The sequence below is a fragment of the Panthera leo genome, chromosome D4 (genome assembly GCF_018350215.1).
Source record: "Panthera leo isolate Ple1 chromosome D4, P.leo_Ple1_pat1.1, whole genome shotgun sequence".
NCBI classification, from domain to species: Eukaryota; Metazoa; Chordata; class Mammalia; order Carnivora; family Felidae; genus Panthera; species Panthera leo.
In genome coordinates, this window is record NC_056691.1 from 19,800,959 (window position 1) to 19,822,651 (window position 21,693).

General features: G+C 37.9%; 1 long non-coding RNA gene across 2 annotated transcripts in view; it reads right to left on the minus strand.

Moving 5' to 3' along the window:
• Nucleotides 1-21,693, minus strand: part of LOC122205463 — a 103,909-nt gene that overhangs the window by 62,736 nt on the left and 19,480 nt on the right. The window lies entirely within an intron of this gene.

Below are 21,693 nucleotides of genomic sequence, written 5' to 3' on the forward strand. Positions count from 1 at the left end.
GGAGGCTCTCATAGAAAACACTGAAGTTAACAAGTTTGTTAGAAATGCTTACTTTCCTCTACACTGTCAAGTTCTCCAGTTTCAGATTGACAAAAGGCTGCTGGGAGTAACTCACAAAGCCTATGGGCTTGGCCTGTTTTGTTTTGTTTTGCTTTTACACTGACCAAAAAAAAAAAAAAAAAAAAAAAAATGGCTGCTGAGTACAGATTCAAATACCTCTGTATGGGTGAGTGCTTTCTTATGTTCATGGGTGCCTAAGGCCTGTTTATTTTGGGAAGCTTATTGGTACTCATTTCCACTAGAACATAGCAGAAGGAAGCTAGATCATTTTATTCCCACAAAAGGGGAGTAATAAATATTCTGTAAAAAATTGTTAGGAAGGAAGATCAGTGATAAGCAGGAACATGTCAAGGAATATTGCATATTCTGTTTTAGGAACTTTTGAAGTGCGCAGTGCCTGAGAAATCAGAAAAGCTGCTTTTGTTGTAAGGAAATGGCAATTTGAAGGTAATCTATTTCTAAATCTCAGGGGTAGTATTGTAAGCCTATCCAAGGGTCTGAGGTCTAAGTACAAAGGAAAGAGGAAATGAAAAATAGGAAACAAGAAGAACTCAATTTAGAAAAGAAATAGCCTATTCCACCGGAAGAAACACTGGACACAGTTCCTGTACTAAGCCACAGACATTTTCATGCAGGGCTATTTGAATTACCAATAGATTCCCAAGTGGAAGATCAGTTGAGTTGAGTCACATTAGATATGAAAAAATATGGTGTGCCCAGTTTGTAGAGGATAGATTGGCCTATTATTTCTTACTGCGTTTTTAATTTTATATAGCTGCTCTTCTAAGGAGAAGAAATCAATAGCTCTAGTATGACTTCATTAACTAAGCATTTCTTCAACATTCTTACCTCCATGGCTATTAAAACAAACTTGCCTAGAAAAGACAGAATTCTCAGCACTAGGAGCTAGAATCTCAGATCAAAACAAGACATCTGGACCTCAAACCAAAGGTACAGACATATGACTCTCGGCAGTTCATGTGATTTCCAGCTATAGACAATAGCTACACAGTCTCTGGGACAGTGGGACTGTAGCAGTTAATTTCTAAACAGCCTGGGATTGCAGTAGTTAATCTCTGAGACCTAGATGCATGGAGAAGGATGTATGTCCTCCTACGCCAGGTATAGATCTATTTAATTAGAGAGAGGGAGACACAGAATACGAAGCAGGCCCCAGGCTCTGAACTGTCAGCACAGAGCTGACACGGGGCTTGAACTCACAAACTGTGACATCATGACCTGAGCCAAGTCGGATGCTTCAACTACGCCATCCAGATGCCCTCACACAGCAATCCATTTTTGAGTAATTTCTTCCATGAAAATAAAAGTACTAAGATTCATTCCCCAAAATGCTTACTGTAGCAATGTTTTAGTGGTAGCAAGACTGGGTACAACCAATGGCCATCATTAGGAATGGTCAGATGAATTTTGGTATTTCCATTCTATGGAATATAGCTATTTAAAAATGAGTTAGTGGGGTGTCTGGGTGGCTCAGTCGGTTGAGCGTCCGACTTCGCTCGGGTCACGATCTCACGGTCTGTGAGTTCGAGCCCCGCATCAGGCTCTGTGCTGACAGCTCAGAGCCTGGAGCCTGCTTCCGATTCTGTGTCTCCCTCTCTCTCTGGCCCTCCCCCCCATTCATGCTCTGTCTCTCTCTGTCTCAAAAATAAATAAAAATGTTTAAAAAAAATTTAAAAAAATAAAATAAAAATGAGTTAGACCCCTATTTATTGATGGTGGATATAGTAGATGACATTTATGGAAAGCTCACTATGCAACAGTTCTGTGCTATATATTTTATAATTTTAAAAAATGAGAACAATTATTTCCCGCACATTATTTTATGGACAAGGAAACCGAGCACGAAGATGGTTACCAAAGATACTAGAGCTAATTAACAAGGAGTCGTGACGCAAGCCTAATCAGTTTGACTCTAGAACCTGTGTTTTCTTTATCCATACACTAGTTTACAAATTGCCCAGAGATGGAATGTAAGACAACATCTGAGTAAAAGCTAACAAGCCAAAAAAAGTACATAATGCATTTATGTGTCTGTTTCAATTTGTATGGACATGAAGAAGAGACTGAGGATGTGCAATGGGATTATTAAGATGGATTACCTTGGGGAGTCAGGTGTGGGTGGAGATAAATGGAGTGGGAGAGCTCATTACCTCTTCATTTATAACGTTTGCCCTGTTTTCCAGTTCAGAGACAGCATGTGTCTAATAGTTGTATCTCTAGCCTAAGTGATAAGGTTCTTTGTGCACCCACAATACATGCCAGAATTCATCCATCCATCCAAAGAACATTTACTGAGTTTCTGTTATGAGGCAAGCACTAAGCCAGGCTTAAGAGTACATATGTGAAAGCTATCTAGGGGGGACTCACCCGAGTTCAAGGGGCAGACAAGTAGAGCACGTGATAAGTGTGAGGACTGCAGCAGCAGCAGCAGGAGCAGCAGCAGTAGTGGTAGTAGTGGTAGTGGTAGTCATAGGGACAGTTAACATGGGCAGGGCCAGGACTGAGGGTGGTGGTGGGAAGAATGGTAATCTTGAAACATTTCCCAAAAAAGCAGCACTAGGCAGCCTCAGTTTAGCAATCTCCTATGCTCCTATGATCTTGACTTTACTATTACTGCCTCCTTTTCTTTCATTTCATTTTCTTGCATTTCATTTCAGTTCAACTTTTGGCTCAGAGAGGCAACTAAGGTATATTTAAAAAAGCCTGGGCTTTGGAATCCAGCAGGTTTGGGTTCAAAATCCTACTCTGTAATATACCAATTGTAAAACCTTGGGCAAGGCACGCATACTTTCTCTAAACCTCAGGTCTTAGGTTTTACCTGTTAAAGGCTGATAAAAAAAATTAAAAAAAAATTCTTTCAATGCAGAGTAAGTGTCCTGGGAATCTATCGCTGCATTAAAAACCTTCCAAAAATCGAACAAGAGGACATAACAATTGTAAATATCTAAGCATTCAACATTAAAGCACCAAAATTCATAAAGCAAAGATCAACAGACAAAGAGGGAGAAATTGAAAATAATACAATAATAGTAGGGGACTTCAACACCAACTTACAACAATGGATAGGATCATCCAGGCAGAAAATCAATAAGGAAACAGTGTCTTTGAATGATACATTAGACCAGATGGACTTAACATATAAATATAGAACATTCCACCCAAAAACAACAGAATACACATTTTTTTCAAGTGCACATGGAATATTTTCCAGGATAGATCACATCTGAGGCCATGAAACAAGTCTCAATAAATTTAAGAAGATTAAAATAATATCATGCATCTTTTCCAGCTGCAACACTATGAAACTAGAAATCAATGACAAGAAAAACACTGAAAAAAATGCCACAAACATATGGAGGCTAAACAACACGCTACTAAACATCCAATGGGTAAACAAAGAAATCAGAGAGGAAATTAAAAAAATACATGGAAACAAACAAAAAGATATATGGAAACAAATGGAAAGAAAAGCAGAAAAGTCAAAAATCTTTGGAACACAGTAAAAGTAATTGTCAGAGAGCAATTTATAATGATATAGGCCCACCTCAAAAGCAAGAAAAATCTCAAATAAACAACCTCAACTTACACCTACAGGAACTAAAGAAAGACGAACAAAGGCTAAGGTTAGTAGAAGGAAGGAAATAATAACGATCAGAGAAAAAATAAATAAAATACAGACCAAAAAAACCCAAAACAAAACAAAACAAAACCTCCCACACAATAGAAAAGATCAGTGAAACCAAGAGCTGGTTCTTTGAAAAGATAAACAAGATTGATAAATCTTCAGTCAGACTCATCAAGGAAAAGAAAGGACCCAAATAAATAAAATCAGAAATAAAACAAAGGAAGCAAGAACCAATCCCAAAGAAATACAAAGGATTATCAGAGACTACTACACAGATTATATGCCACCAAACTGGACAACCTAGAAGAAATAGATGAATTCCTAGAAACATACAATCGTCCAAAACTGAATCAGGAAGAAACAGAAAATCTGAACAGACCAATTACTAGCAACAAAATTGAATCAATAATCAAAAAATTCCCCAAAACAAAAGTCCAGGACCAGATGGATTCACAGATGAATTCTAGCAAACACTTAAAGAAGATTTATTAACTAACTAGAACTTAAATAAAAATTTGAAGAGAAAAAAATTAAAAACAAATAGAGTTAATACCTATTCTCCTCACACTATTCCAAAAAATAGAAAAGAAAGGAAAGCTTCCAAATATATTCTTTGAGCTCAGCATTACTCTGATACTAAAACCAAAAAAAGACATTAAAAACAAAACAAAACAAAACCCTACAGGTAAATATCCCTGATAAACATAAATGCAAAAGTCCTTAACAAAATACTGGCAAACCAAATTCAAAAATACAATAAAAGGATCATTCAGCATGATTAAATTGGATACATTCCAAGGACGCAAGGATGGTTCAATACTTGCAAATCAATATGATACACTGACATCATGAAAGATGCGTTAACAAAATATTAACAACAATGACAAAATGAAGCATAAAAATATGATCATCTCAATAGATGCAGAAAAAGCATTTGACAAGATTCAACATCTGTTCATGATAAATGCTATCAACAAAGTAAGTTTAGAGGGAACATACCTCAATGTAATAAAGACCATATGAAAACCCCACAGCCAAACCCATACACAATAGTGAAAAACAGAGCTTTTCCTGTAAGATCAGGAACAAGACAAGGATGCTCATTCTCACCACATTTATTCAACATAGTACTGAAATTCCTAGCCACAGCAATCAGGCAACGAAATAGAAATAAAAGACACCCAAATTGGAATGGAAGACATAAAACTGTCAGTATTTGCACAATGTATTTCTATACATAGAAAATGCTAAATATTCCATCAAAATCAATTAGAATAAATGAATTCAGTAAAGTTGCAGGATACAAAATGAATATACAGAAATCAGTTGCATTTCTATACATTAATAATGAAGTAGCAGAAAGAGAAATTAAGAAAAAATTCCATTTATAATTGCACCAAAAAGAATAAAATGCCCTAAAAATAAACTTAACTGAAGAGGTGAAAGATCTGTACTCTAAAAACTATAAAACACTGAAGAAAGGAATTGAAGGCAACACAAACAAATGGAAACATATTCCACGCTCATGAATTGGAAGAATTCATATTGTTAAAATGCCCATACTACTCAAAGCAATCTGCAGATTCAATATTACTCACTCATATAAAAATACCAATAGTATTTGTTCACAGAACTAGAACAAATAATATTAAAATTTGCATGGTACCACAAAAGACCCTGAATAGCCAGAGTATTCTTAAGAAAGAACAAAGCTGGAGGTATTACAGTCCCAGATTTCAATATATACTACAAAGCTGTAATAATAAAAGCAGTATGGTACCAGCACAAAAACTGACACATAGATCAACAGAACAGAATAGAGAGCCCAGAAATAAGCTCACACTTATATGGTCAATTGATCTGCAACAAAAGAGGCAAGAATATACATTGGGGGAGAACACAGTCTCTTCAATAAATGGTGCTGGGAAAACTAGAAAGATACATGCAAAAGAATGGAACTGGACCACTTTCTCACACCATACACAAAACAAACTCAAAATAGATTAAAGACCTAAATGTGAGGGGTGTCTGGGTGGCATCTAGCTTCAGCTTAGGTCACGATCTCGTGGTTCCTGGCTTCGAGCCCCATGTAGGACTCTGTGATGATAGCTTGGAGACTGGAGACTGCTTAGAATTCTATGTCTCCCTCTCTCTCTCTCTGCCCCCACCACCCCCTGCTTGCACTCTCGCTTGCTCTCTCTCTCTCAAAAATAAATAAATAAACATTAAAAAAATACCTATATATGAGACCTGAAACCATAAAATTCCTAGAGGAAAACATAGAGAGCAATCTCTTTGACGTCAGCCTTAGCAACATTTTTCTAGATATATCCCTGCAGGGAAGGGAAACAAAAACGAAATTAAATTATTGGGACTACACCAAAGTCTTTTACACAGCAAAGAAAACCATGAACAAAATAAAAAGGCAACCTATTGAATGGTAAAAAATATTTGCAAATGTTGTATCTAATAAGGGATTAATATCTAAAATATATAAAGAACTTATACAAATCAATAATCAGAAACAAATAATTCAATTTAAAAAATGGGCAGAGGAACTAAACAGACTTTTTTCCAAAGAAGACAAGTATAGATAGCCAACAGACACATGAAAAGAGGCTCAACATCACTAATCATTAGGGAAATACAAACCAAAACCACAATGAGACATCACCTAACACCTGTCAGAATGGCTAGAATCAAAAAGACAGAAAATAACAAGTGTTGACAAGGATGTAGAGAAAAACTAACTCTTGGGCGCTGCTGACAGAAATGAACATTGGTGCAGTCACTGTGGAAAACAGTATGGAGGTTCCTCTAAAAAATTAGAAATAGAAATACCATGCAATCCAGTAATTCCACTACTGGGTATTTACCCAAAAAAACAAAAATGCTAATTCAAAAAGACTAGGTACCCGTATGTTTATAGTAGCATTATTGACAGTAGCCTGGATATGGAAGCAGTCCAAGTGCACACCACAGATGAATGGATAAAAAAGACATAGAGAGGTAAATAGATAGATACATAGGTAGATAATGCGATATTACTCAGCCATAAAAAAAGTATGAGATCTTGCCATTTGCAACGATATGGATAGACCTAGAGGGTATTTTGCTAAGTGAAATAAAACAAAGACAAATACCATATAATTTCAGTTATAGTGGAATCTAAAAAACAAAACACGTAAATAAACAAAGAAGCAAAAAACAGACTCTCAAATGAAGAGAACTGGTGGTTGCCAGAGAATAGATGAATGGGAGGATGGGTGAAATAGAGAAAGGGGATTAAGAAGTAGAAACATCCTGGGGCGCCTGGGTGGCTCAGTCGGTTAGGCGGCCGACTTCGGCTCAGGTCACGATCTCGCGGTCCGTGAGTTCGAGCCCCGCGTCGGGCTCTGTGCTGACAGCTCAGAGCCTGGAGCCTGTTTCAGATTCTGTGTCTCCCTCTCTCTCTGCCCCTCCCCTGTTCATGCTCTGTCTCTCTCTGTCTCAAAAATAAATAAACGTTAAAAAAAAAATTAAAAAAAGAAGTAGAAACATCCAGTCGTAAATTAAATAAGTCATGGAGATAAAAATTACAGCATACAGAATATAGTTAATAATATTGTATTAACACTATGGTGATGGATGGTGACTACAGTTATCATGGTTAGCACTAAGTAATTATTAGAATTGTTGAATAAACATGCTGTACGACTGAAACTAATATAAGATTGTATGTTAATTATATTTCAATTAAAAAACTCCCCAAATTTAGAGATTTAAAACAACTACATAGCGCATTTTGCTTCTCACTCTGCAATACAGGCTAGGCTCGGCGGAGAGTTCATTCCTGCTCTACACGGCATCACACTAAGGCTGAAGGATCCTCTCCCTAGTTCACTCTCATGGCTGGATACTGCAATTTGGCACTGGGTCCTTTCCACATTGGTCTCTCTCTGAGGCTCCTTGGACTTTCGCACAGCATGGAGTCTAGATTCTAAGAGCAAATGTTCCAAGGGATAAGAAGTGCAAGCTAGCAATCTCTTCTGGCCTGGGCCCAGATATTACAGACTTAACCCTGCTATATTCTATTGGTCAAAGCAGTCACAGAGCCCTCCCAGATTCAAGGTAATGATTGTGTTAGGAAACTTTGAGGAATACAAGTCTGTACAACTTATGGTCAGAGAAATTCCTGAAGCAAAAAAAAAAAAAGCAGGTCTGGCAGTAGGTAGTTGGATGATGTGAACTAAGGCGATAAAGTCAGGGGACATGGCCAGAGCAACAACAGGGCAATACTACTACCTGATCTGCCGTAGGCTGTAAGCCCCGTGAGTTACAGGAATCTTTGACTATGGAAACAAATATGTGCTCAATAAATGATTACAGAATGAATAAATGACTGAATGACTATAAAAAATTGGCCCTAAATGTAAACAAATTCGTATTTTTCATTCTCCCATTTAATTCACTAGAGTGAAATGGAAGTCCTAAAACAAAATCCCTCTCCCTCTAGTGAAATTAAAATCTGAAAGAACTTACAGTTCATTTTTCTCACCATCCTAATTTCTTATTTTGTTCACTCCCAGTTAGAGTTGCTTCACTCACATGGAGTCCTAATTCCTTTGTTTGCAGCTATGGCCTAGGACATCTTCCATTTAGATGGGTGAAGCTCTCTCAAACCCTCTAAAATTAGGTTAATGCAAACTGACTTATCTCACTGCTCTGGTTTTCTCAAGTTCATATTGATCAGCAGAACACATAAAAACATCAATGGGTGCTACACCCAAGAATACAAACGAATACCAAGTCGTGACAGTAGTTTCTATCCAAGCAAAGTTATTTCTCTAGATCCCAGCATATGGTATAATCCAGACCACAGTTGTGTTGGCAGTCAAAGAACATAGCAGAAACTTAATGTTTTCTTGGAAAAGGTGGGTAGGCAAAGAAAATGGCAGAAAGAAAATCAAAGATGTGTTTTATATTCTTCCTCTTCTAAGACCAACACCTAATTTATGAGATTATCACATTCCTTTTTAAGTTTTCAAGCAAACCTGAGTCCTAAAGGCACAGTGTTTGGGCACAAGCTTTTAAATTTCCTTTCTAGTCCTTAGAATTTTAACAATATCATTGAATTTTTTTCTCAACATCAACCTGACTAGTAACGGTTTCCATTTAAACATCTGCTTAAAACAAAAAAAACCCTCCATGCCAACCCTTACCCTGACCCCACCACAGCTGAACTCACAAGCTTGACTCATATCTATGATGTGAGCTTATGAAATGAACAAGTTGGAACCAGCATGAGGGAATGGGCTGGTAGAGACCCCGATGGTGAGGGGCTAAGGTAGTGAATTCCAGGACCTGAGAATGACCCACATGAATCCAAAGCTGAATTCCACAGTGATTTTCTTTTCCTTGCATCCTCTTTGAAATGAAGAGAAATGAGATTTGGAATTACCATCCTAGTGCCACCTACCCATGCCAAGCACTAAGAATTCAAATCCCAAATGTTTCACACATTAGTGTTCCCAAATCTTCAGGAATTAAATAGCTTTTACAGTTTAAAATACTGGCTACACTGGGGCGCCTGGGTGGCGCAGTCGGTTAAGCGTCCGACTTCAGCCAGGTCACGATCTCGCGGTCCGTGAGTTCGAGCCCCGCGTCAGGCTCTAGGCTGATGGCTCGGAGCCTGGAGCCTGTTTCTGATTCTGTGTCTCCCTCTCTCTCTGCCCCTCCCCCGTTCATGCTCTGTCTCTCTCTGTCCCAAAAATAAAAATAAAAAAACGTTGAAAAAAAAAAATTAAAAAAATAAAATAAAATAAAATAAAATACTGGCTACAGTAATGACTGAATAACACAACAAAGGGAAAAACAGCTCTTGTGGAAAAAAAAATTACTGTACCTACCAGTACCTAAAACACCTAAAACAGTATACTGAAGCACTCCCTATCTTGAGATGACCATCTTCTGACCCCACAAAGCACCTCTATTCCTAATAATCTGACATTAACTCAAGTGACAGTGTCAGTTCTCATAGGTACACCAGGAGACTCAGTCTCCCTAAATAGTACTTGGTCCAATTACCAGTTCTTATGTAGATATCCACATGAGCCCACACTGGGTGTCAATATGTACCTGTTTGGTGAAAAAGGTCATATGCTATTATGATAATAACAATCCTGCCCTAATTATTTACCACTCACCGCTCCTCCTTGTGAGATTTCAGACCAAATATGTACAAGAAGAAATAACCAAATGGGAAACAAAATATCTCTATATTAATGGCAAAAACCATACACAACCATAAACACACCTGTGTATGGCAAGCCTAAAGGTATGCCATCATAGTTCAATATCCTTTGGTATTTCTAGAAAATACAAAACAGAGGAAATAAACTAATGGCAAAACCCAACAGAGCTGAACTCTCAACTTCATATAAGAAAAAAGGGAATATTACAGGAGAACCCTGAAATATGCCCAGCTCAGAAACTGTTTGAATTAAAAGAAATACTTGCTCACGGAAAAATTAATTAAACTCAGCAAACAGAACTAGTCCTCATAGAAACAGAGTTAATACAAAGAACAGAAGAAGAATATACTTGGTAACCTGAGAGAAATTTGATAGGATATTAAGGGGGAAAAGGCTGCTGTGAAAAACAAGCATTCAGGAATTTGGGAAATTAAAAACATAATTCCAGAAACACAAAACTAAGCTCAATGGAAGGCTAAATAGTAGGATGGACCCTACTGAAGACAGAATTAGTGGGGTGCCTGGGAGGCTCAGTCAGTTGAGCATCCGACTTCAGCTCAGGTCATGATATCCCTGTTCATGAGTTCAAGCCCCAAGTCGGGCTCTGTGTGGACAGCTCAGAGCCTGGAGTCTGCTTCAGATTGTGTGTCCCTCTCTCTCTCTGCTCCTCCCTCGCTCATGCTCTCTCTCTCTCTCTCTCTCTCTCTCTCTCAAGAATAAATAGAACATTTAAAAAATTTTTTTTAAAAAGACAGAATTAGTGAGCTGGAATATTAATCACCTTATTCTTGCAGAGAATACATAAAAGAGAAAAGAGAAGAAAAGATAAGAGACATGGGGGCTCTAAGGTCTCAGATTCAGGACAATGGAATGAAGAAAATCGAAAAACGGTAATATCTCCCTGTGTTAAAAAAAACAAAACAAAACATTGAGCATCCATTTGATTAGAATCTGCCTCACCAAATGGCGATCAAGAAAAACAATTATTAAAATACCTACCATAGTCCTAGTAAAATTTCAAGTATTAGATGAAAATACTAAATTATCCAGACACTAAAAAATTACAGTAGGTCAAGAATCAGATTGACTTCAAAATTCTCATTTGAAATGCAGAACACCAGAGGTGAAGCAATAATGTCTTTCCATTTCTGCAGGAAATTTTGCCCTAGAGTTCCATATCACTCAAAACCAGTATTTAAGGCTGAGGGCAGAAGAAATATTTTCTATAAAACTTATCACCCATGGGGCGCCTGGGTGGCTCAGTCGGTTAAGCGGCCGACTTTGGCTCAGGTCATGATCTCACGGTCCGTGAGTTCTAGCCCCGCGTCGGGCTCTGTGCTGACAGCTCAGAGCCTGGAGCCTGCTTCAGATTCTGTGTCTTCCTCTCTCTGACCCTCCCCAGTTCATGCTCTGTCTCTCCCTGTCTCAAAAACAAAAAAAAACGTTAAAAAAAAATTAAAAAAAAACTTATCACCCATAAAGTCCTTTATTCAGAATTGAGCAAGAATGTATTCCAGAAATAATAAGGTATAACCCAAGGAAGAGGAATATATCAAATAAAAAAACCAATAGTGAATAAAAATGATACTAAAAAATTGTTGATACTAAGTTTGAGTGGCCTAATACCAATGTTTTGACATCAATGAGAATAGAAACATAATGTAACAATAGAAGTATGATAATAACATTTGATAGAATTTGATAATTTGATAAAACTTGATCTAAAATAAATTGGTAGATTATTTCAGAAAAACATGGAACTTCTCAGAAGCAGTGTGGGGAGATTTTGAGTGCTGAGGGTAGAGTCCCAATGGGAGGAGAAGGGAGAGGTCATGGGTCCTGTAGAGTTTTGATGCTGAATGTAAGCTAACAGTTTTATTAGAAATGGATTGTTTAGAACCTTTATATGAAAAATTCTGAAGTCTGGAACGCATTTATCCAATACACTTGCAGATAAGAGACTGTGGACCTCGTAGCCATTTAGCAGAAGGTGTGGCACAGAGCTTTTGCTCTCACAGTGAGTAAGCGCTACATTCTGGATAATATTGCAATGTGCTAACGCAGTAGAGTACTTAAACTGAACAAGAAGAAGCTATGCAAAAGAAAAGGGAAAGATGTATTGTTTGAAAGACCACTAGATTGGTCTTTCTCAAAATGCAGTCTGGGGACCGCCTGCATCAGATGCTCTGAAATGCCTATCACAGATTCGGGGGCCATACGGCAAATGTTCTAAGTAAGTTTCTGTGGGTGAGGCCTGGAACCTGATATTCATCTCCCTTAGAACTCCAAAAGTTCTTTAGCTGTATCTCCTCTAGCATTTTGCCTCTCTGCTTTGTGCTTTGTGTATGCATTTATCTCCTCCCCATTATAAGATTCGAAGGTTATGAAGGCAGAGACTGTCCTTGAAAACCCTGCAGTACACAGCACACTGCCTTTCATAGAGATATGCACTGACATATTCAATTGTGTTTATGCTTCTCCACAATATTATTATCTGTTAGAGTGTAAGATGAGTTGATTTGCTCAAACAGAACCCTGTGCAAAAAGTTGTTTTAATAAATGTTTGAGAACAAAACTGTTTTGTGTCCTTTTTGTTAAAAAAAAGAGAGAAAGAGACAGATTATGGAAAATACTCCCTCACCATGATCCTTCTCCATTAGAAGGATTTTAATATGTATGCATACATAAACCTAATGCATCATTACAACAAAAATAAATAGCATCACATCTATAAAAGTAGGTGCAAAATATATACAGAAGACTTATCATTTTTTAAAAAATAAGCAGGAAAGTGTTCTCTACAAGAAATCTCCTACCCTGGCCTTGCTATCATCCTCCTCTTTTACAGCTAATGCCAACAGCTGAAAGGATACACCTGGAGCTTCCTCTAAGGTCCCTAACCCAAGAAAAGATGAAGGGAATAGAGAGGTAAATAGCTACCTACACAGCATTTCATACTAATCCACCCCTGCACCCTTTCTTTTGTCTCTAAGATATTTCATCAAGGTGTTAAATATGAAAAGGGCTAACCTTGTATCATACCAGGACAAATAGTAGAGAATTACATAAGACACACAAAAGCATACGATAAAAATACAATTTTCTTCATTATATTGGGAGATGTTAACATGCACATAAACAAATACATTTCATTATTTGTTTTGAACGTTAACTTTCACTAGTATTTAATGTAAGTTTCCTTTACTGTTATGTCTGATAAAACAAAGGCTCTGAGGTGCCAATCTGGCTTGTGTCCTTCTGAGAAAAGAGTTCAGGAACAGTGTTACAGCACATTCTCCCATAAAAATAGCCCTGAGAATGTTTACGATTAGGCCTCCTGGAATAGATAATTTCCATTTCTACTCTTGACATTTATTCCTAAAATATCAGTGGCGAGGAGGTGGGGGGGGGGGGCAGTGCTGGTACATAAACCATCTCTAGGCTTATGCTACTGATTTTGGAACTTTGAATATGAGATGGTTTGGAAAGTCCCATCTCCACCTGTGATCTGAAGACATACAGAATAAGCTAATAAGTATCATGCGTGAATTTCCAATACTGTGAAAAGGAGAGGCCACATCAACGAGATAGAGCACAGAGAGGAAAACAGTCTCGCGGGAGTGATTCTGAGACTCATTAATGTACCTTATCATTGATTCGGCAATAGAACCAGCAGGAGTCATCCTAGCCTCCCATTGGGAAGCAAATCATTATTCACTGGGAAAGGTAATTCAAATGTAGCTCTTATAGAAAGCAAATTAGCATATGTAAATCATACTATCCAATAAAAAAAAAAAATACCCTGGGAACAAAGGAAATAAAGTGTAGAATAAAAGAATGTAAGCTATAGCAAGGTACATTTCTCTATTTCCCTAGTTTTCACCTCCTGATTCCTAAATTACCTCTGAACTAAAGAACAGAAGTGACAAGAATCACAAGTCAAAATAATACAAAATGAAGCCCTGTTCATGTTTGCAAATACATAAAATACATCGTATTACAAAGAATTCCAATAACATTGAAATACAGTTGTCAAAATACAAAATAATATGTTTTGGTAATTAATGTGCTGCTTTATTAATAAATAACAATATCCGGCAGCTGGTCTGCTAACTACCATAATTTTATAGTAAATTGTATTACATGATGTCTGCAACAACTGCGATGGGATGTGCATGGATGGTTCACCATCCCATCAAAACCACAATGAGATATCACCTTTTAGAATGGCTATTATCAAAAAAGACAACAAATAAAAAGTGTGGGCAAGAATGTGGAGAAAAGGGAACCCTCGTTTACTGTTGGTAGGAATGCAAAATGGTGCAGATGCTATGGAAAACAGTACAGAGGTTCCTCAAAAAATTAAAAATAGAACTACCATAAAATCTAGCAATGACACTTCTGGATATCTATCCAAAGGAAAAAAAAAACACTAATTTGAAAAAGATATATGCAGCCCCATATTAATTGCAGCATTATTTACAATAGCCAAGATAGGGAAACATTCTAAGTGTCCATTGATAGATGAATGGAAAAAGAAGATATGGTATGTATATATATATAATGGAATACTTTATGTCAGCCATAAACAGAATAAGATCTTGCCATTTGCAACAACATGGATGGGCCTAGAGGGTATTATGCTAAGTGAAATAATTCAGGCAGAGAAAGACATATACCATATGATTTCACTTATATGTGGAATCCAAAAAAAAAAAACAACAAGACAAACAAATAAGTAAAACAAAACAGAAAGACACTCATATATAGAGAAAAGTCTGGTGGTTGCCAGAGGGGAGGAGGGTAGGAAGATGGGTGAAATAGGGGAAGGGGATTAAAAAGTACAAACTTCCAATTAGAAGGGCACCTGGGTCACTTAGTCAGTTAAGCATACAACTCTTGATTTCAGGTCAGGTCATGATCTCACAGTTTGCGAGTTCAAGCCCTGTGTCGGGCTCCTTGCTGATAGCACAGCACAGAGCCTGCTTGGGATTCTCTCACTTTCTGCCCCTCCTCCACTTGCTCTCTCTCTCTCTCTTAAAATAAATAAATAAATAAATAAATAAATATTTTTTTTAAACTTCCAGTTATAAAATAAATAAGGGGCTCCTGGCTGGCTCAGTTGGAAGGGCATGTGACTCTTGAACTCGGGGTTGTGGGTTTGAGCTCCACGTTGGGTGTAGAGACTAGTAAAAATAAATAAATAAACATTTTAAAAATTAAAAAAATTAAAAAATATTTAAAATAAAATAAATAAGACACAGGGGTACAATGTACAGCACAGAAAATATAGTTAATAATATTGTAACAACTTTGAATAGAGAGGATAGTCAGTTTACCATGGTGATTGCATCACAGTCTACATAAATCTTGAATTTATGTGTTGTACACTTGAATCTAATACAATATTGTATGTCATCTACACTTCAATAATTTAAAAAATCTTTATCCTGAGCCTCCTGACCCATTTCTTCCACGATCAGTATAAGAACTAGCATGTTTGTTTTGATGCGTGAGAAGCATTGAGAAGGCCCCTGATCTTTCCAGTGTTTCCCTCCAGGGTGTCTTAGGATGGGGACAAGTCCTTGTGATTATGGAGCTCTCGAGGGTTACAATCTTGAGACCTCTCATAAAATAAACCTCAAGACTCTTTCAATCCCCTTCCCATTGTTCAGGGCCAACCTAAAGGTTGCTACTGAATTTAAACACCCTTGCAACTTGCATTAGAGAACACTAGGGGAGTGGTGTTTGGACTTACACAGCGGTTTCACTTGCAATAACTCTTAACACCCGGAAAGCAAACTGGAGTCTCCTATGCCAGCCTTGGGAAAGCGTGGGACTGGGGGAGCGGTGAGGCTCTCCTTGTAAGGATACCCCTATCTGACATATTTGCTTGTTGGAGATAGGATTGCAAGTCACTGGGGCGTGCCTATACCACTTCCAGGGACTTGGGTCTGTCTTGTGCCTGGAGTCTTAAGTGTATTATTACATCTTCCTCTTGGAGCGTTGCAGTCATTGTCTGCTTTTCTTCTTCAGCCCTGATTACCTCTCACTAATCACAGGAATTCAGGCCACTCCAGGGGTTTCTGGTGAAATCTAATAATTCCAGCATATAATTTTCTCCCATTCAGGTCTAATCTTATTTCTTCAAGCTGGGCTCCCTTATTCCTCATCATGAATGGCCAGTTGTAGACATCCCTCCAGCATGAGCTAGTAATTAGATTTCTCCCTTTTGTGTGGATGCACAGTTGTGATAATAACTGATTCCCAGTGGGTTCTACGACCCATTCTGCAAGGCCAACCAACCGAGAATATAGAAAGAATCTGGAGAGCAAATCCATGACAAATGCCTGGAGCCGTGGCTCTCAAACTCAGCTGCATGTTCCAATCACTGAAGAAGCCTTTGAAAAACGCGGAGTACAGAACACACCCCATACCAAGTAAATCAGAATATTTGGAGTAGGACCCAGGCATCGTTACATTATTATCACAGCTATGAAAAAAAAAATGTAGACAATTCAATAAAATTATTACCTTGCTACCTCTTTGGGCGGGAAGACCATGTATTACTATTTTGCATTTTCTAATTTTCTTTGCAATTTTAGCTTTTTGTTTCACTATGTATGGCTTTTGTGATAGGTAAATGTGGATAGGTAATCCACTTTTGCTTTAATAAAACCAACATTTAAATAGTAATGGAAAGGCCTTATAGCTTATGGAAAGACAAAAAAGAAAAATCCCCTTGCTCTGAGAAGCACTGGGTAAGATGATGAGTAGAAACAGCAGGAGAAATGAAAACAAGCTTGTGTTCCTCTCACTTCTGGGGAAGACTTGAGCTTTCCAGTAAAGTACATGACATGATAACTCTCCAGTTCTCACTCTGGAGTTCATGAAGTTGATGAGCTTTGGTCAATCCTGCAACCTCCTGAATTGTGTGAGAAGTACTGAGTTTCCATGAATATTTTTCTGGTAAAAGACTTGACTGAATTAAGCATAATCTCAAGGAGATTCATGACCCGACTGCCTCAGATCCTCACTGTTTGAAAGTGTGAGTATCACCTGCATGGGAAACAGTAGGGATTTTTGTTAAGATGCAGGTTCCAAGTTCCACTCCCGGCCCAATGATTGAGAAATTTTCAAATAAAAAACAGGTACTCTTTTATTATAAGTGAGACCCAATTATTCCATGGGTCATACTAAAATAAAATAAAATAAAATAAAATAATTCCATCAGTGTTACCTACAACCAGATGGATGAATCTGAAAAGCACTGGGCTACATGAAAGAAGCCAGACACAAAAAGCTACATATTGTATGATTCCACTTACACTGTGTTGTTTCTAGAGGTAAGCTTACAAAGACTGAAATCTGATCAGTGGTTGTCAGGGGTGGAGGGTAAGTGAGGGATTGACTAAAAGAGAGCACAGTGGAACTTTGGGGGGTGATGAAACTATTCTGTACCTTGAGTGTGGTAGTAGTTACATGATGTATATGTGTAAAAATTTATAGAACTGTATACCTAAAATGGGTGAATTTTATTATGTGTAAATTACACTTCAATAAACCTGACTTTTAAAAAAATTCATTGTTCATCTGAATTTCACATATAACTGGTCTTCCTGTATTTTTATTTTCTAGATCTGGCAACCCTATCTTGTATTGTGAAATTGACTCCTTTTTTTAAAATGAACCTTTAGTGATTCTTAGGCACACCATCCACAGATGTTTCATAACCAATGCTAGAGCTCTTTTGTAAACTTAATACTATACCTACTACCAGTCATTGGACAAGTGAGATTATATCACTTGTTCACTAGGGCCTGGGACAGCTCTGATCCCTGCCTACAGTGGATTTTTACAGTTACTGGAAACAACCATGTGCTTTATACCATAGGCTGCCCAGTTTTGCAAGGTACAGTGGGTAGCAGGAAGAAATTTTGTTTTGATCATTCCAGCCTGGCAATTTCTGACAGCCCCGGTGCCTCTTTGTGGGCTAAAACCAGGAAACCTGGTTGAAAAATTGCTAATGAAGAAGGAATAAGACCGTGTTTTCCTTTCTGTTTCAGAAAGGGATCTGACTGCAGACTCATTAACCGCCGTTTTGTTAAGGGAACATTGCCACCTAGCAACAGAATCAAGACTCCAGACAAAGAACTGACTGGCTACACATTTTCAAGTGCACAGATTTGCAAGTTCAGGTTTTGATTACTTTCCACTTATCATTCAGGGTCTGTAAGCCTTCCATGGAATGCAGGGACAAAAAGTCATTTACCAGTAAAGCCCAAGTTTGTGAAAAGTAGAAAGGATCTCTAAAAAAGGAGAGTAATATAAATAAGAATGGATTATTCCCTTTAGTATGCACTGGTAAGTATGAGAATAAAACAAACAAAACTAAATAGACTTTGTTGAAAGAAACTTTTCTGCCAGGAGCTATGTAGATGAAATTCATATTTATTTTGCAATTCATAAAATGTCCAAGTCCCTGGCATATACAAAAGGATGGATAAAAATTACCAAACTAGAATCTCACATATAAAAACAGCATGGCTTGGAAGCATTAAGCTTTGGCTCCCACTTGAGATTCCAGGACCAATTAAGTGCTCCCCCAAAACCTAGCTAATCCTATAGCTTTCAAACTCAAAATTCACAGCAAAATTCACAAAGTCTCATGTCACGTGTGTTTCAAATAGAAATGATAAATCTTTCCATCAGAAAACAGAGATTGACTAAAAAGGAGCACAGAGTGTTAGAATTTCCCAAGCATTTGATGTAGGCCTTCCCCCCACCCCACCCCCACCTCTTTTTTACAAGGGGACTGAAGCTAGTGAAAAAAAGAAAACTCTTTTCAACTTGTCAATTTAATAGTTACTCTTGGCTTAGTGCCACCAATCTTAATAAATATATCCTTGTGAGTTGTAGCAACAAAAACTATATTGCTGTAATAAATATTTACTGTCCCTTATTTGATCCTAAAGAATTGTGATTTCAAAGTAGTATAGTCTTACAGTTGGTTACTGACTATGGATATGTCCTACAAATTTGTACAACATCCAACAAGATTATTTTGCATAGAAAAAAAACTTTAAACATTTCATCTTTCAATCAAAATAATCACTTTTTTCTTATTGAATACTTACAATGGGCCAGATATTGAGCTACAAGCTTATATAAAAGAGGTGGATATCATTATGCCCATTTTACAGATGAGGACACTAAAGCTTGAAGAGTTTAAAGTAATTTGGCTCAAATCACACAACCAGTTAAGTGTCAGAGCTACGCTTCTATGCCACTGATTATAACTCCAGAGAGTGGGACAGATGCCTCACTAGCAAAGTCAGTAATGAAAACTTTAAACACGTGGCTGCATTTTATTTAAGCCAGGCTGAAACAGATAATGTCTATCTACCTAGTCAACCTGCTTCACCTGTGTCCTGAGAGAAGGTTTTTGAACCCAAAATAAACCCACAGCCAGATCCCAAGGCCACATCCTCATTACAGAGTTTCATCTTAGCACAGAAGACTCAGATGCTTCAGGTAGGGCCGTGGACATTGGATGATGTTCCAGTAATCCACCTAAAACTTAATGGATTAACAACAACAACAACAAAAACTTAACGTATTAAAAGACCAACGACATCTATTTTGCTCATGAATCTGCAGTTTGGACAGGGATCAGCACAGACAGTTCATCTCAGTAAGAGCTAGCACAGCTCAGAGCCTGGAATTAGAGTCATCTGAAGGCCTTTTCAGTTTACATGACTGGTGATTCTATAATTGGAATCTTAGCCAGGGCTGTTGGCCAGAACACCCAAATGTGGCCTCTTCTTGTGTCTGGGGCTTCCCTCACAAAATGGTAGTTGGTGAGTAGTTACAAAGGTGAGTACCCTTAGAGAGAAAAATCCAGACAGAGGTTGGATTGCCTCTCATAACTTAAACTTGGAAATGACTTAACCTCACTCTTGTGGGTTGAACTGTGTCCCCTCAAAAGACATGTTTAAGTTCTAACCCCCCAGTACCTATGAATGTGTACCATTTTCTTTAAAAATTGGGTCTTACTCATATTAAGATGGGGCCATATTGGATTAGGGTAAGCCCTCATCCAATGACTGGTGTCTTAGAAAAAGAAGAAAATTTGGACATGGACACACACAAGGAAGAATGCCATGTGACAATGGAAGCAGAGATTGGAATGATGCATCCGCAAATCAAGAATGCCAAGGTTTTCTGGCAATTACCAGAAGCTAGGAAAGGGACTTGGAACAGACTTTCCCTCAGAGCTCTCCAAAAGGAATGAATCTCAATGATGTCTTGATTTCAGAATTCTATGCTTGAGAACTGTAAGAGGATACATTTCTGTTGTTTAATTCACCCAGATACTTTGCTGTGGCAGCCCTAAGAAAGGGATTCACTGGTGTCTGCTGCATTCTACTCACTGAGACAGCTAGGAAGGCCCACCCAGCTTTAAGGGAAAGGTGAAGAGACTCCAACTTTCGGTAGAGGCTAGCGTATGTGTATATGTTATGTATATATATGTATGTCATATTATATACATATGCACATATATTTGTGTATATATGTACATGTATGTATATGTGCATGTGTGTATGTGTACACACACACCTGAATATAAATATATGTATATTCTTAAAGGCAACAAGAGCAGAAAACATTTTCCATTTTCATTTATTCCCACAACATTTATCTATTGTTATTGTTTTTTAATATAATTTATTGTCAAGTTAGCTAAATACAGTGTATACAGTGTGCTCTTGACTTTGGGAGTAGATTCCCATGATTCATCACTTAGTTACAACCCCCAGTGCTCATCCCAACAAGTGCCCTCCTCAATGCCCATCACCTGCTTTCCCCTCTCCCCTGCCTTAACCCCATCAACCCTCAGTTTGTTCTCTGTATTTAAGAGTCTCTTATTATTTGCCTTCCCTCTCTGTTTGAAATTATTTTTCCCCCTCCTTTCCCCCATGGTCTTCTGTTAAGTTTCTCAAATTCCACATATGAGCAAAAACATATGATATCTGTCTTTCTCTGACTGACTTATTTCATTTAGCATATTACCCTCCAGTTCTATCCACGTTGCTGCAAATGACATGATTTCATTCTTTCTCAGTGCTAAGTGGTATTACATTGTATATATAAACCACATCTTTTTTATCCATTCATCAGTTGATGGACGTTTGGGCTCTTTCCATAATTTGGCTATTGTTGATAAAGAGAGCTGTGAATGGACTTCACTATATGGTTTGAAATAAAACAAGTGACAATCTAGGGCATTCATCCACATGCCCATGCTAATTTAAAGAACTTTGTGGTCCAAGAAGCTGGGCTCTTAGAATGTTGTGTGCTCTTCACTCCGAAGGGGCAGCCAATTCATGCATTTTGGCTGCCCTGACATAAGATGTGGGGTGTGAGATATGGTGATATATAACCCCAGGGAGCCCATTCCCTTTGTGTCTAATGTCAGTGACAACTGCTAAGGAACAACTCTGTGGTTTCAGTCCAACTCTGAACTGAAAACTGCTAAGGAACTCTTTGTGCTCTCAGTCCAACTCTGAACAAACTGAATGATGGCCTTTAGGTTATACCAGCTATGAGCCCTGGAAGAGGGCACAAAGAAGTTGAAAATGTTTCCTAGTGTGAGTGTCCTCATCTCCCTATCGATGAGCTTTAATACTTTTATGTTTTTCCACACGGGCAAGAGTTGGGGAAGGGGAGGGAGAGAAACAGAATTGCCGAAGC